The sequence below is a fragment of the Lagopus leucura genome, unplaced genomic scaffold (genome assembly GCF_019238085.1).
Source record: "Lagopus leucura isolate 7727_CA_CO unplaced genomic scaffold, USGS_WTPT01 Super-Scaffold_100002, whole genome shotgun sequence".
Taxonomy (NCBI): domain Eukaryota; kingdom Metazoa; phylum Chordata; class Aves; order Galliformes; family Phasianidae; genus Lagopus; species Lagopus leucura.
The window spans coordinates 37,911,520-37,928,548 of record NW_024962263.1 but is presented as its reverse complement, the minus strand read 5'-3'; positions in this window follow the sequence as shown (position 1 = coordinate 37,928,548).

Below are 17,029 nucleotides of genomic sequence, written 5' to 3'. Positions count from 1 at the left end.
TTTTCTTTCTTTTTTTAAATAGATTTCTTTTTTCTTTTTTTTTTTTTTTTTTTTGTTCAGTTTGTATCTTCTCTAAATGAAAAGGAAAATACATTGTAAAGGGGATAATTTTCTCCAAAAATATCTGTTTAATATTTTATAACTATACAGCAGAGCAACATTTATAATTATTTTTGTAGGAAGCGTAAACATATTGCTTTTAATATGAGAATTTTAGTCCATTTTAGAAATGAGTAAAGTGTGGTTTGCTGCAATTAATAACTGAAAAGCTAAAAAACAACTGGTATAAGCCTCTTATTTATATAATTACAATTTTGCTTTCCAGAAAAATATGATGAGCCAAATGATATTCCATTATTGTTACAGGGTCTGAAAAATACCTTTGAGGGTAGTTGGCATTTTTGAAAAATCAACTTATCTCTGCATTATCCATATGGGTAATAAGAACTTTTATATCCATCTCTGGAAATGAGTTCCAAAAAATTCATTAGATTTTCTGTTTTGAAGACAAGAGTTCATCCCATCAGATTATTGTCCTGCTACAGTTTTCCTGTGTCTCAGGCTTTCCTTTTATAAAATATAAATTCATTATAAATAAATCATTAATATAAATTATTTTCAATCTGAAATATTACTTCATTTTTAGCTTAAATAAATTTGTTTACTCTCTCCAAAGTAGCTGGATACATTGCTTTACAGGGGCCTTTGATACATTCACTGCTATTTCCTTAGTAGATATTTGGCTAAGGTTAAGAGGAATTTGGGATTTACAGAATTGTGTTTGTGTTTGATCCTAGCTTGAAAGTTGAACACAGAAATATCCCCTCTTTGGAAAAAAAAAAAATATTTATAATATCTGCATTTCCTCCATTTTGCACCGTGTTGAAAAAATAAAGTTCTGAAAATAATAACGTTCCAAAAAACAAGTAGCTGATCTCTCGCTACTTGTATCCTCAACACTCAGCAGGAATACCAGATACATGCAATTTTGGTGAGTGCTGTAGGAACCAGCCCACTCACCTTCTTATTTAAATGAAAATTAATATAGTTGATTCTGTTTCTTACTTGAAGAGAAACTTAAAGGACTGAAAGTTGCTTTTCATTTTTTTTTATATAATTAATTTTATATCTACTTACTTTTTTTTTATATCTACAAAGTAATGCCTCCTACTTATTTCTATGGAAACTATAACAGATACAAAGAGCACAACATTATTAGAGCAAATTCTCAGCTACAAAACACTGTTTTTCAATACAGTCACCATCATTATCTATGCATTTTCTCCAGCGATAAACAAGAGCCTGCATGCTGTGCTCCAAAAAATCTGCACGAGCAGAGGTAACCCACTGTTTCACAGCTGCTGAGATGGTGTCACTGCTAGGAAAATGTTGCCTATGCAACCTGTCATCAGCCTGAACAGATGGAACTCAGAAGATGCCAAATCATAACTATATGGTGGGTGTGGTAGGACAATCCAGCCAAGATGGGCCATATGTCATGTTATCAGACTGCCCCTCTGCTGCCATCTGTTGCACAGCAACAAAATGTAACCAAGTATCTGTGGAAAAGTTCAACATATACGGCCACGCCAGTAACATTTGCCTCTGACATTGTGGGCCAACAGCATAAAATAGGAGGCATTACTTTCAGAGCAGCCCTGGCAACTGCTACAGTTAAGCTGTTTTTGGGAAAAAAAAAAAAAAAAAAAAAAAAAAAAAAAAAAAAAAAAAAAAAAAAGTTTTAATAAAATAATCTAGTCACTGGGCAGTGAAGAGAATCAAAGTGGATTTTTTTTCCATTCCAGGATATATAAAGCTATTTTTCTAAACTACTTAAGTCACCCTGCTTACCATAATCCTACACTTGCTTAGTGAAGTTAATAAAAATTCCCCTATTGATTTCAATAAGAATAGAATCAGATCCAACATCAGGAGGTGGAGAAGAAAATAGCAGCTAAATATTGAAGTTATGATTAATACATGCACCTTTTAGCATTGCTTTTAGACAGTTTAGATGCTTTATCAGTGCATAAAAATAGAGTGGAATTATTGGTTTGCTTTTTGTATTGATGTTGTGAAAAAGCGTAGTGGATCTATAACCATCTCTTTTTATTCAAGTAATGTCAGGAACTCTAATTAATTAGACACAGGATTAATCAAAACTGAATGTACATAGAAACTGTGGGTTTGGGGTTTTTTTTGTGACAGATCAGGCTGAAAAAAATCTGGGTTTTATTACATGTATTGTTTTCAGAAAATGTAGATAGAAAAAAATAGATTACTAATTTCAGAACAATCTCTGCAGAAATCTGCTTACATATGTTAAGCCAATTAGCCCAGTGTAAACAGATTCAAAAGGCATTGCTTTAAAGTTGTTTGCATTAGTCAATTATTACTAAAGAAATAAAAAATATTTTTTGAATAAACAAGCTATGGTCACTTTACATAGAAGTAAACAGCAAAAACTACATGAAATGTAGGGCTTAAAAGCAGAGTAATAAGTGGTTTCTTTTCTTCTACAAGATCTGATTTTTTACAGATTCCTTCTGTATTCAGTTTTGCCTACAGCAAGTGATAAAAAAAAAAAAAGAAAAAGAAAAGTAAAATGATTTCAACACAAGAAAGCATAAAGGATCATAAAGAAGCTTTTATGTCTTTTCTTTCTCACTTTTCCTCAAAATATTTGTCTGTAAAGGTCTTTGCTCATACAAAATTTGACACTGTCAAAACCAGCACTGCCTATAAAAGCAGAAATACATTTTAGCACATATATTTCTAGGCTATTTGAGCTGTCTATTGAACTTTTAATATAGTTTCTGCTGTGTTATTCACAGCTCTCATAGTCTAAAAGGAAAGCTTATTCTCAGTATTGGACAGTTGAAATAGCTGTATTCAGCTTAATTGTTTGGAAGTCAGTGTAGAGTTGGCAATAAAAATAAAGATCATTAACATCATTAAATTGTTTTAAATATTATGATCATGTCTAAATACTATAACTTTTCTGATTAGGGTTATTTGCTTCTGTAGGTTTGGTTGTAGATGTAGACAGAGCACACTTCACCTTCATTGTTACAACTTCCTTGTCTTGGTAAGTAAAGGAAACTGAGGAAAGAGGATGGGTCTTGGAAGTCAAGAGGTCAGTCAGAGCCTAGAAAATGGGATTTACTCATTAGAGAGTCTGTGAGATAAACTCTGGTTTTATAATGAATGGTTTTGTTCTGTGTTAATGCCTAAATACCAAGAGAGAAAACACTCTGGATTTTAAGAATATTTTAAGAATATACATAACTCCCTGCTTTCAGCAGGTTTCAACTACAATTTTCTAAGATCACCCTTTGTCACAGCTAATGCTTTCTTCCTTCTTCCTTGCCTTGCAGTAGCCAGCATTCTTCATTTTAGCAAAGTACGACATGACAAACCTGTGAGCCAACAGCCTAATATTCTCATGCAAATCACTAAACTATTTAGCATTTACCAACTCTGATGATGTGTTTGATGCTGTCCAGCATTGCTGACTGTCAGATATGCTGCAAGTGAGAGAACAATTATTTGTTTTACTGGCTGCTTAACCACAATTGATTTTTCAGCTCAAATGAGTAAGCAGAGCAAGTAAACATAGCATACTGAAATCTGTGGTTTCACTACTTCATATCAGCTGAAGATCGAGATTGAAATAAAGCTCTTTCCTCAGTGTTGGATATGGAGCTTGGAGGCTTCATGGCTCTCATCAGCAGGGACGTGTTGTTTATTGCATTCCCAAGGGAGAAAAAGAAGAAAGAAAGGACTTCCACTCAGAAATGTCAGGCTTTTCCAGAAAATGCCTGTTTGACAGAGAGCGCTGACATTTCTGGTATAATTGTTAGTGGTGTTACTACCTGAACAGATGCAGAACAGACTGAAGGGAATTACAGGGTTTTCTTCTGAATCAGGCAGTACAGATTTGGAAAAGATCTTAAAGAGCTTCCAGGCAGCATCTGTTCCTCTCCAGAAGGGAGAACTGAGACACACCAGCAACTGCAAGGTGGTGGCTCTTTGCTTGCACTCTTGTCAGAATCTGCTTTTGAATCTCACTTCACAAACCAAGGGTGCTGGCCCAGGTCACTGAGCAGACCATCTGCACGACCAACCAGTGCTCAACAGCAGCTGAAGGGGAGTGCCTTCACTGCTAATTCCTGTGGATGAAAAATTGTCACTGATGTTTTCTTTCACAGGAGGTAACAGAAACAAACTTGGGTTGCCAGAGATAATCAGAAAGCTGAGACGACCAAAGTCGTGCAGAACTACCTCTGTGGAGTAGATACCATAGCCATATGTTCATATATTTCCTGGCTCAAAAGCTAAAATTAGGCCCTAAGACAAAACCTTTTTCCGAAAACAGCACCATAGCATCCTAACCATCCCTGTAAGACAGATGGGATCTCTGCCCATAAGTGCTACTGCCTGGCTTCCGCACGTTCAATTGAAACAGCGGTTGTCTAAGAAAAGAAAAGCCCATAGCAGCTGTGTTCTCATGCTCACCCTGCCTCAATTTTGCAGATGTGTTCACACAGGTTAAGTCACATGAATCTACAGCACTGATCTTGAGGGATGATGTGTTTCAAATAGCACTATGAAAGTAAGTGGGAGAGCCTCACAGAGAACAGCTTCTGGTCATTTAAATGCCACTTGTTGGGTTTAGTGTGAATGAAGAGCTGTTTCATGGCTTCCTCTAGGCTTTTGTTAAAAGACATTCTCAGAGTTCTCATATCCTTTACTGATTTCCCCCTCCATCCTGGTGTGATTTACTGTCAGTATGCCTTTGTGGTGAACACCATTCTTTAGAAGGCAATCAAATTAAGATTTTATTTTATTTTATTTTTGTACGACATGTAGAATGGTTTTTACAGGAGATAGTTGCTATCAATTGCCAAAGCAGACACATTCCCCAGGAAAGGGCTGATCAATGTTAATTTTCCAGAGGGCAGTGTGTGTCTGTGACATTTTGTCTTTTGCTAATATTTATCAAATAGACCCGTAGTTTGTCTTCAGCTCAGCCTGAAAATGCTGACTTGGAGTCCAAGCTGTATTGCTTGCTTCTTTTTGCGGACATCAGCTTTAACATAAATTCCTGTGCCGGGATATGATCTCTTATCATTAACCACCAGCACAGTCCTTATCCGACCTTTTCTGGACAGCAAGGAAAGACACCCATGTGTGCTTGTGGTGGAGAGGATGAAAGGGAGAGGCACAGAACTCAGAGAGAGAATTACCTTTACAAACTCTTCCGTTGGAAACCCTCATCTCCCTAATACATTGCCTTGCAACTGATGAGGCCTCAACTTGAGAAAGGTAAACCTTGGATAAGAAACAGAGTGCAGGCTGACATGTAGTATATTCTAGAATGTTGCAGAATATGTGAGAAAGCTAAGCTGGGGGTTGGTAGTTGCCTGTGGAGGTAAACTACTTCCAACGGCAGATGAATGAGCCACGTCCAGAATTGCCTCTCACTGAGCATTTTCATAAGGAGTGACTGGGACTTAGCAGACACTGCTTTGAGTAATCTTCTGGGTTTTATTACCTTTCGCCACAAACAGAGTCTATTTATTATCACCTTTCATCCTTTTCCAGAGAGTGTCTCACTGTACCCTAATGAACAGGCATGGTTTTGCTTCATCAGGGGGATGTGAACCTTCCTTGTGAATTACACTTCTCCAAACAATATCTAATATTGCTATTTAAATCAGATGCAAAATATTGTAAAAATTCGTTTTGTCTCACAAATGAAAAAATTCATTTGTCTATACAAACGGCTACATGGGACTAGGCAAAGTTTTGGGATTTCGGTTTGCTTTTTTTTTTTTTTCCTGAGTGGACAGATTTGGATGCTTAATGGCAAAGAATAAATAAATATTGGTAGAAAAATAAATTGAAATTAAGAACCATTCATTCCAGCATTGCAATATCACTTATAACCTGACCCTTATAATCTAATAAGAATACTTTTTGTTTGTTTAAATGTTAGCATTTCATTTTTTGTTCAGTGAAAAGTGTTTTTAATCAATATTTGCATTTTGGAAAGCAAACGAACAGAAAGAAAGAGCCTTTGGATAATATTTGCATGGGACTTTCTTTTGTGTGTGTGTGTGTGTGTTTGTTTTTGAAGGAGAAAGAAAAAGATGAAACTGTTTTGCTGTATAAGGAAAATATGTTGTCTTTCAATGCTGGTATTCAAAATACGGTGACCTTCAATTTTGTTTGCCTGTAAGAGTAACAAAATCTTAGAGAAGAGCTTGAAAATGAAAAAAGCACTTTACTTGAAGTCTCTTTTGGGAAGCAAGTATCATTCATCACCATATCTGTGTAGCAAATATAAACACAGGTCAAGTTTAAAGAAGAAAAAGGCATAAAAACAGAAAGAGACCCTTGTCTGGTTTACTTCAGAGACCTAAGATGACAACTTTGAATGTGTGTAGGCGAACAAAAAATTCTCTACTGAGAGGGTTGAAGTTGCTTATGATGTTTCCTCTTTTAAAGTGAGGAGGTGTAGAGAGAAGACAGGCAGCATGTTAAAACCCAGGATACTATAAGCAACAGGCTTACCTTCAGGAAAGTTCTATACCTCCCTTATTAATGCTTGTCCTAATATGAATTATAGTGGATACTTTAAAGTGAGAATCTGATACTGTCTGTCTGTATTGTGCCATCTGTTAATTGATCCATGACTTCTCTTCTGAATCTTCTGTAGGCTTTTTCCCCAACCTACATGGCCCTACTGGATTGACAATGCTGCTCATCTTATGTAAGTGCTTTTGCTCAGCTGATAGAAAGGCGACTCTAATCAGGCTGCATGCTATAAATTCTTATCAAGTCTGTGAAACAAACCTGAAACGTATAGTTCTACCTTCATTGCAGTTCTTGTGCTTCTTCGTGATAAAAAATGTCATTTTCTATGGTTTACAAATAGTTGGCCAAAACCTGGTACCATTGAAGTCCTGAGTTCACTCATATTGAGTCAGCTGCCTCACTCACTGTTTACATCTGTATATTTATAATTTAGAAGAAACTACTATTTAGACTTTTTTTTCCTATCATCCAGAATAGTTTGCTGCCATTATTCCTGAGTTTTCTAATGACTTAATTTGGGTTCAATATGAACTGGTTTAATATAAAGGGGAAAAAAAAAGCTGACAACTACATTTGTCTAAATTATTTTAGCAAGATATTTAATTAGATGCTTTCATACAGCACTGCAGTTGTCATTAAAGAAGATAAACTATTTACAGTAGTAGTGAAATCTGGAGTGCAGTAGTGACAACTTCCTGGCATAGTTGATATTTTGGAAAGTAGATGACATGTTCTTTGTTCATTTTTTCCTACTGCTCGTGAAACTACAAAACAATTAAAGAAAAAAAAACACACAAAAAAACTTATTCATGGTAATCTGCACTAAGAATGTATCTTTTGTTTCTTTGTTGTTTGTAGAGTTAAATAATTTCTTGCACAGTGGAAGAGTTAAAGAATAAAGGCTCAGATCTTCCCTCACAGAGAAAACAGCACTGTAACTTCACGGACATGGCTGAAATTTCAATCTTCATCAGTCTGGAATCAGAAGAGCATTAAGGTGTGTGAAATGATAGTTTTATCCTTTAGAAGAAATTATTTGTTGCCGGTTCCCATAATTCTTCATCACTTGCATAGAGCTATGTTTCATTAAAAAAAAAAAAAGCCCTTGAAACAATATAGAAAACCTAAGAATTTTTATTCTATTTCTGACCATGTTTGCATATAAAAAACAAAAAAACAAAACAGAACAAAAAAGCACCAGTGAATTCACACCTACGTAAATTCTAGATATGTGCATGTAATATTATAAATCGCTTTAGAGAGATAGCAGTGCCCCTCACAGGAAAAAACAAAAGCATAACATGATGGTAAGATCTTAAAATGTAGAAACCTCAAAGAGATACTGAGGAGTATACTGTTGGTTTATAAATGATTTAATATTATTAGATATGCTATTAAAAAAATTCTTTGTACCATTTTCCCAGCATAATTGATTTTCTGTCTATAAATAGCCTCAATTTCTATACAGACCGGCCTGCACTTAGTCCTGGAAATCCTGAATGCGCTACAATACCTTCATGCCAGTAATGAGGAAATGGAAATTTTCCACTCTCTCAGTCTCTCCAAGTATATTGTGAAAACTGGGAAAACTCATACTTTTCAGTATCTGAGGTAGAAACATCAATCCTACAAACCTCCAGCATCAATTTTTAGGACATACATACAGCAGGAACAATAGTGGTTTCTCAGAGTACTGCTGCAGCACAAGAACTCAAGGAAAGCATTTAAAAGTTTAAGCTCAGTTTCTCAACTTTGTGTAGAGGAACCAGTACCCTGAGCCACACTGCCATTGCAGGATTTCTACTGCATCTACCAATAAACCTTCAGCTAGTGCAATGATCATAGCATTGTTAGAGTCTCTGAGATACACACCGTGACACAGTGTTAAAACTCTGCTGTACCAGACAGAATTAGCTAGATGTGATACCTTCTTCAAATGAAAAAGGGATTTTGCTATTAGCACACCAGAATGATCATTGCTGTTTAAATAGCAAGTGACAGTTGAGTACATTAAGCATTACATGCACTACTCTCTATGACCTAAACCATTATAACTAGACTGCATGGGAAACTCTGTTTGCAAATACTGACACAGTATTATGGCTCACTTACATTCTTTCAGTTCAGTTATTTACATTTTGAACTTCCAAAATAGCAAACTTCATACTCAATGGCTAATCTGTCGCTGTGGAAAAATATAAACCATAAATGTCATGCAGAATATAAAAGAACAGGTTTCTGTTTTACATTGGGTTGTATCTCTCAGATTGTAGTATTCTTGTATGTGTAGCATCTTCCTTGTGTGGATTTGTCAAATGATTTCACAAAAGAGTAAAACGTCATTGTGTTTAATCAAACATTTTTTAACTCTGTTGTGACTGTTTGAAAAGTTGCTGATATTTTCTATGTAGCCAAGTACCACAGGCGAACTTGACATTCACTTGGAACTATTTTGCTTATCTGCACCTGATTTAGACCTGTACTATCATAGACAATGAACGTTTATAACTCTAACTCATAACACAGTCTAATTTAAAAACAATTAGACTTCTTGCTGCCAATTATGGCAATATTCCTTTGAATTTATTGTCCTGCAGTTTCTTCAGCACACACAGCATACAATATGCTTGCCTCTACCATAGCTCAAGAACTAAATATTGCCAGTGTGTCAGGACGAGGGATGATATACTGCAGAACTTCATTTTTCAAGGGGGCACAGCATGAACAAGTCTGTACATGTCTCTTGTACACAATCTGTTTTTATTTTTGCAAATCATCTCTCAGGTTTATCTCCCCCAACTACTGTTTCTACTTGATTCCATGTTTTCCATGTTATCCTTAATGATTTGCAAACTACACAATTTTGCATACTTTTCTTGTCCTTTTAACTTACACAGTCTCACATACATATGTCAGACTCACCTCTTTAACAGCTTGCTGCCTATTTCTGTAGGAATTAATATTTCATTAAAATAAAGGTTAGCACTATGGGGTGTTAATGGCACTGCATTTCTATTGACAGCACTAAGTGTAACTTGAATCATCAGTACAAGAAGCAGAAGGACCAGAGGGAATGGCCTTTCTTGAAAGATACTGCAGGAAGAGAACTGTCAATAAAAAGCAGATTGTGTTTTGCCTATCCCCTTACGCAAAGCTATTTCCTGTTTATGCACTTGGAGAAAAGGATTCTTTCTGAGCCATCGGCTTGGCGCAAAAGAATCACTTGCCAACATGGAAGTGAAATAAGAGCTCACACATTCCATGCAATGTCCCACTGCTCATCTACAGCAATCAAATATACATGAAGCTCTGTGCTCTTTCAAAATGGTAACAAGTTTAGCACCAGCAGGTTAGAGAAATCGATGACTTTATCTTTTGCTACCCTGTTTCCTTTAAAAGTCCAAGAATATCAGGCAAAAACAACCATGATGCAAATGTGAAAAGACCATAATGCCAAAATCAAGCACTGCTTAGTGCAGATAATTATTCTGCAATTACATTGTTTCTGAATATAGTCTTCTGATTGTGCTAAAATTGCTATAAATCCTTTTAAAATGTGCTCAAACTTCCTGAAATCTCTGTACTTTTCTTTATTTAACTTGAATCCAATAATTTTATGATTAAAAAAGAAAAAAAAACCACACAAAAAAAACAAAACCAAAGAAGAAAGCAAAACAAAACAATCGATATAAAAACATTTAAAAGCATAAATGTGATAGACATTTCTAAGTAAAAAAAACAAGCAATGTATTCACTCTTCAATAAAGAATGCATTTTGAAAGCAGTTGCTTCTCAAATCTGCTAATGCCTGAAGACCCTTTCAAAAAGCTTCACTACAAATCAATTTATTCCTATTACATATAGTTCATACATCTGCAGGAAGGAACTCCAAACTAGATCCACCTAGATTTGAGCATTTTTTGTCTGTGTTTGTTCTTTTTTACCCTCTAAGGAAAAGGAAATTTCCCTCCAAGGACAGGATAATCATCAAGGACGGTTAAAAAATACATTGAGAGTTACTTTATATAAAGTGGGATAAATACGGTGCTGATTTGCACTCATACAGCCTCACATGGAATAAGCAAGCGTACATACCTACATATATGTATATACATGGATAATGAACAACCAATAACAATTTTTTAAAAACATATATTTGCAAACCTATTTTCTATTTGTTTTAATAATGATTTTTTGCTTCTGTGGACGAAAAAAAGGCCTACTGTTTATGGTCAGTAATTGTTCAGATTTCTGAAGTTCACATTTCCTGTTCATAATTCAACAGATTTGAGTCTTAAGCCTAAATTTTCACTCACTGATGACGATTTTGATTCAGTCATATATACTAATTACTGAATCAAATTTTTCGTTTGTTTGTTTGAACTTTGTGTTTGCATAATTTCCTTGTCTCTAATACTTATTCTTAGATTTGAAGGAGGCAATTCATTCAAGACTTTCAATATTGCACATAAAGGTGTATAATAAGGATAGAAGAAATATAGAATGATGTTTCTACTGTTCAGAAATTCTAGCATTTACAAGGGTCCCATTCTTTGATAAAAAAGAAAGAGAAAAAGTGTAAAATTGAAAGCATAATTTTAAAGTTGTTGATGGTCTAGATTTAAGAAAAAACTTCTATGATCATATGGAGATGTTCTTAGCAAAACATAATGAAAGCAAAGATCTGTTTTCTTCTAATTTCCAGCTAGATCTCCTCTTAAGCTCTATCAGTGTCTGAATTTCCCATGAATTGATGTATGCGAAAAACAAATTGTAATAGTATTGTATTAGGTACATGCTAAATAAAAGATAGATATCTGGAGAGACTGAGTGTTAAGATAAAGAGTAAGTTTTGTTTTGTTTTGTTTTGTTTTGTTTCTTTTGCTTTGTTTTTATGTTCTCAAATTAATTATCAATAGTGCTTTCAGAGCAAAAAGAATAACCTTGGTTGGAAGAAATTTAAAGAGTGTCATTCTAAATTACTCTCTAGAGAACAATTCTAGCAATTTCCTTCATATTTTCTCAGGTAGCTTTAATTCTCTTTAAAAGTTCATCTAAAAAAATAATTAAGACAAGAACAATCCCCAGTGGCAAGGGAAAGAAACAAAAACAAAAGCAACATAACACAGGTTTATAATTGAACTTTTATTGAGGCCTTAATTAAGAGGAGACATTTGATCTCTCTATAATCATAGCCTTGAATTAAATGTCTTGACTACAACAACTAAAATATTATTGTATAATTGAAAGCAATAGAATGGAACAACCTTGGTTTGTTCTCAATTCTTCCAGATCTCATTTTGTAAAAGTCATTAAAGTCCGTATTTCTATTGTTTAAAGGTAGCCTCCTCCCATGAGATTAATCACAGGAGTAATAGAAATGGCAATTGCTAATATATTGCTTGCATAAAAAAAAAAAAAACTCCTGTGGACTCAATATTTTGATAGGCAGAGTAACAAGATCTCTGAAGCTTTTTAACTATTAGCCCTTCTGCAAGGAAGATGAGATCACTTTCCTTTACTTTAGTGTAATGAAATCTATTGAAGTTAGAAATGCATCAAAATAAACAAGGAGGAGTAATTGGGGAGATTAAAGAAAAAATGGAATTTTGGGGGGAAGTACATAAAGAAGAGAAAGAAAAAAAACAAAACAGGAAGTTGTAAAATTAATTAATTTTTAAAAAGATAAAAAATGGAAAATGTTTTTTCTTTTAATTTTTATGATTTAGCTGAAGATCATGAATTTGAAGGCACCATCCTGTTCAGGAGACATAATACATCCATGAGTAAACAAGTTTTCAAATCCTTATTCTATCTATTTATTTTACAATGACTTTATTACCAAAGTTTTGGTGGATTTTTTTTTTTTTTTTGACAAATAGAGGTGGTAAATAACTATGGAAAAAGAAGTAATGTTGAAAGCTGTTTCATTAGCAGGTTACTTCACTGTAAATGAAAAAAAAACATTTTTAACAAATGAAAAAAAACATGCAGGCAAGCAGATATGGCACTTCAGGTATTGGAGAGTCTTATTAAAACGGTCTGAGCTTGAAGCACATTTTTTAAAAACCTGCACCAAAATTCATAAAACTAAATTCAATAAGTTTTTGCATATTCAAAATATGATTTAATTTCCAAAGTCTTTATTACATATATCATATGGGAAAAAATAATAGGAAAGAGATTTTGTTTATATTTCTGCTACTCTTTAATACACTTCAAAAAAAAAAAAAAAAAAAAAAAAAGATTGTTCTTACATCCATCATACTACAGGTTTTTTATTTTGTTGTAAAATTAGTTTTATTTTAACCTTTTATTCTTTTAACCAAGTTTGTCAAATCTTGCTCTTCAGAGAATGGTTGAGACTGGAAGGGAATTCTGGAGATCGTCTGGTCCAACTAGATGCTCAGGAACACCTAGAGCAGGTTGCCCAAATCCATGTCCATGTGGCTTTTGACTATGTACCAAGAGAAGGCTCCACAATCTTTCTGGTCAACCTGTAAGAATGCACTGCCTATATGAGCCAAAACATGAAGAAAAGCACGGCAGTGCACAAGTGACTGAACAGTCCATTTCCCAGGTGATGTGTAGGTGACTCAGTTCTTTCAGAAGAGCTTTTTCATTGTTAAAAAAGTTATCACAGAAGTTGCATATTAGAGACTACAACAGAAGTAAGGCTTAGGTAGAAGCCAAAAGTCTCTCTACAACTACTATGTTAATGTCTGAAGTGAACTACACCGTGCTAAACTCACAGAATCTTTTCCTTTTGGAAAAAGGAAAGGATCTTTAAGATCATGTAGTTTGAACTCCACTGCTTTAGATAGTGACACCTCCCTCTAGACTAGGTTGCTCAAAGCCCCATCCAGTCTGGCCTTGAACTGCTTTGGGGTGGGAGGAATCCATAACCTCACAGGGCAACATTTTCCAGTGTCTCACTACCTTCACAGTAAAGAATTTCTTTCTAATGTCTTGTCTAAACCTACACTCTTTCAGTTTAAATCTATTACCCCTTGCCCAGTTGCTACATGCCCTTATAAAAAGACCCTTCCCAGCTTTCCTGTAGACTCTCTTCAGGTACAGGAAGGCTGCTGTAAGGTTCTTCCAGAGCCCACTCCAACAGTGAGTAATATCTTATTACTACAGTGGGCTATGTCTTATTTAGTGTATTTTTTACTGCCACATGTTGCTAATACGGAACTTCAGACTACTTTTATCCAGTAGACTACTGCATTAGAATTGCATAGGCTAAATTCTTTGCTGCAATAGCTCGACTCAAGCTTAGAAAAAAAGAGAGGGCCTAAGGGGGATTTAGGTAGTAACCCAGCAGAATGTTCAAGTCATCAGACTGGATTTAATATTAGAATTGAAATCCATCAACTGAACTGTAACGGCAGAACATTTTCTCTCTCTTAGGTATATAGCAATCAAGTGCAACCCCTGGCAAGGACACTGCAGTAACAAGTATCCAGGGGGTTATTCAAAGATAAGCCTGAAAGGCTATTAAAAGCTTGGTCAGAAAGACACCATCACCATTTCAAACCTGTGCTTACCCTCAATATAGGAACAATGGGGCATTATACCATCATTCACAAGTTCTGACTCACCTTCTCAATATGCATGTGGGCATACTGGGGGCACAGGTTTTCAGCTTGGATTTTTAACCGTGTTTGTCTTTGGAATGACAAGTTGGAGCAGAGGTAAGAGATCTTTTCTCAGCCTGCCACTGGAGGAACGACTGGCTAATTTTCATTTGTAAATACTAAGCATGGTTGAACTTTGGTTGACTTCCAAAGTAAACTAAGAGCATTCGCCTGTGCTTTTAGTTAGCACTCAGCACCTTGAAGAACCATGTTCTCTACTGAAACAATTGGTGGTCTTCTCTCTGTTTACACCAGGTACATGACAGAAGCAAGTGCATGAAGAGATATGTGAGTTTCGCTTCAGATAGTAAGTATTCCTTCTGGAAGGCTTGGAAAGAAATGCTCAAATTCTTTTCCATTTCACAGCATATCACTTGAGTATTCCTATAAGATAGCGGCACAGATGTTGTTTTTAGAATATGCATATTCTCACAGGCAAGAACTCAAAAGATTGGCAGGGATGACTTTCCTGTGTTGGCTGGATATGAGAAGCAGAGCATTTAGTGTGGATTCTATTGATATTTTTGGAACAATTGCTTCTAAAAAATAACACAAAAACTGATGAAAGTATGTCAGCTTTCTTGTGAGCACCATAAAAAATTCCTTTGAGGCAAAGGTCAATTTTCAGAGGGCTTTTTTGCACTAGCAGAATCTGAAATCTCAGCTTCACAAAATTATTTTTTAAGATAAAAATATAAAAAACAACTACACACACCCTCTTCAAATTTTAACAACATAATGAATTTAGAAAATGCTTAAAATACAACCTTTTTTTCAGGCATGACAAGATTTTATTTAAACATAAAGACTGATCCATATCATATGTAATAGCATGGTATAACACCATTTTATAGTCATATTTTAGACACAATGATGTGTTTATAGATGTTGGGAATATTATATTTGTAGGATATTTTGATCTGAATGAGAGTATTTTATTTCTTTTATTAGTCTTCTCTAACTTCTTCCAATGATTTTATCATTATTCCTTTGAGATATACTATACCTCTTCCTTTTCACGAACCTTGAAATGGAATGGTATTTTAATCATATATTTTGTATTTCAAAACTTCATGTATAAATGGGTATTTTAGAATTATATGTCTTTCTGCTACTGATCTAGATTTCTATCCCAGTAACTTCACTCCAGTACACAGTGACCAGAAACAAAAAAAAAAACCAAGTGCATTTTCATACCCATTGGCCAGTTACTGAATAAAAAAGTATCAGGCTGGTCCCAAAGGTTGTTCACTAGATCTACAATAAATAAATAAATTAAAAAAAAATCTATTTAGTTCAAATATTATTTTGTCAGTTCAACGAAACTGTATAAGCTAACTGAGAACAATCATAGCATCATAGAATCTTTAGAGTTGGAAGGGGCCTTCAAAGGTCATCTAGTCCAACTCCCCTGCAGTTAAGAGGGACATCAATAGCTAGATCATGTTACCCAGGGCCTGATCCAGACTCACTTTGAAAGTCTCCAGAGATGGGGTATCAACCACACCTCTGGGCAAACAGTGCCAATGCCTTGCCACCCTCACTGTAAAAGACTATTTCCTTATATCTAACCTAAGTCTTCCCTCTTCAAGCTTGAAACCATTTCCCCTTTTTCTATCACCATAGATCACCACTAATAAAGAGTCTGTCCCCCACTTTTCTGTAGCTCTCCTTTAGATACCGAAAGGCTGAAATCAGGTCTCCCCAGAGCCTTCTCTTCTCCAGGCTGAGCAGCCCCAGCTCTCTCAGCCTGTCCTCTTAGGGAAGGTGTTCTATCTCTTGGATCATTTTTGTGGCACTTCTCTGAATGCACTCCAATAGGTCCATGTCTCTTCTGTACTGAGGACTCCACATCTGGATGCAGTATTCCAGGTGAGGCCTTACCAGCACAGAATAGAGAAGGATCACCTCCTTTGACTTGCTGGCAACACTTCTTTTAATGCAGCCCAGGATAGAGTTGGCATTCTGGGCTACAAGGGCACATTGCTGGCTCACGTTCAGCTTGAAATCTGCCACTACCCTCAAATCTTTTTTGGCAAGGCTGCTCTCAATCTTTTCATCCTCCAGCTTGCACTGGTAGGGGGGATTACCTTGATCCAGGTGCAAGATCTTGCATTTGGATTTGTTGAACCTCATGAGGTTCATGTGGGCCCACTGCTTAAACCTGTGTAGGTCCCTCTGGGTGGCATCGCATCCCTCTTGTGTGAACCACACCAACATCTTGGTGTCATCAGCAAACTTGCTGAGGGTGCACTCAACCCCACTGTCAGTGTCACTGATGAAGATATTAAAGAGTAGTGGTCCCAAGACTAACCCCTTTGGGACACCACTTGTCACTGATCTCCACCTAGACTTGGAGTCATTGACCACTCTCTGGACTCGATCCTGCAGCCAATTTTTCATCCATCAACCAGTTCATCCATCAGATTCACAGAATTCCAATTTTGAGAGAAGGATGTTGTGGAGTACCATGTCAAAGGCCTTATTGAAGTCCAAATCATCAGTGGCTCTTTCCTTATTCACTGATGCAGTTACACCATCATAAATGGCCATTAAGTTGGTCAAGCAGGATTTGCTCTTGGTGAAGCTATGCTGGTTGTTCCATATCAATCTCTTTTCCTTCCATGTGCCTTAGCATATCTTCCAAGATCCTTCCTGACAGGTTAGTAGTTCCTAGGGTCCTCTTTTACCCTTCTTAAAAACAGATGTGATGTTGGCTTTTTTTCAGTCACCAAGGACTTTACCTGATGGCCACAACTTTTCAAATACTATTGAGAGTGACTTGT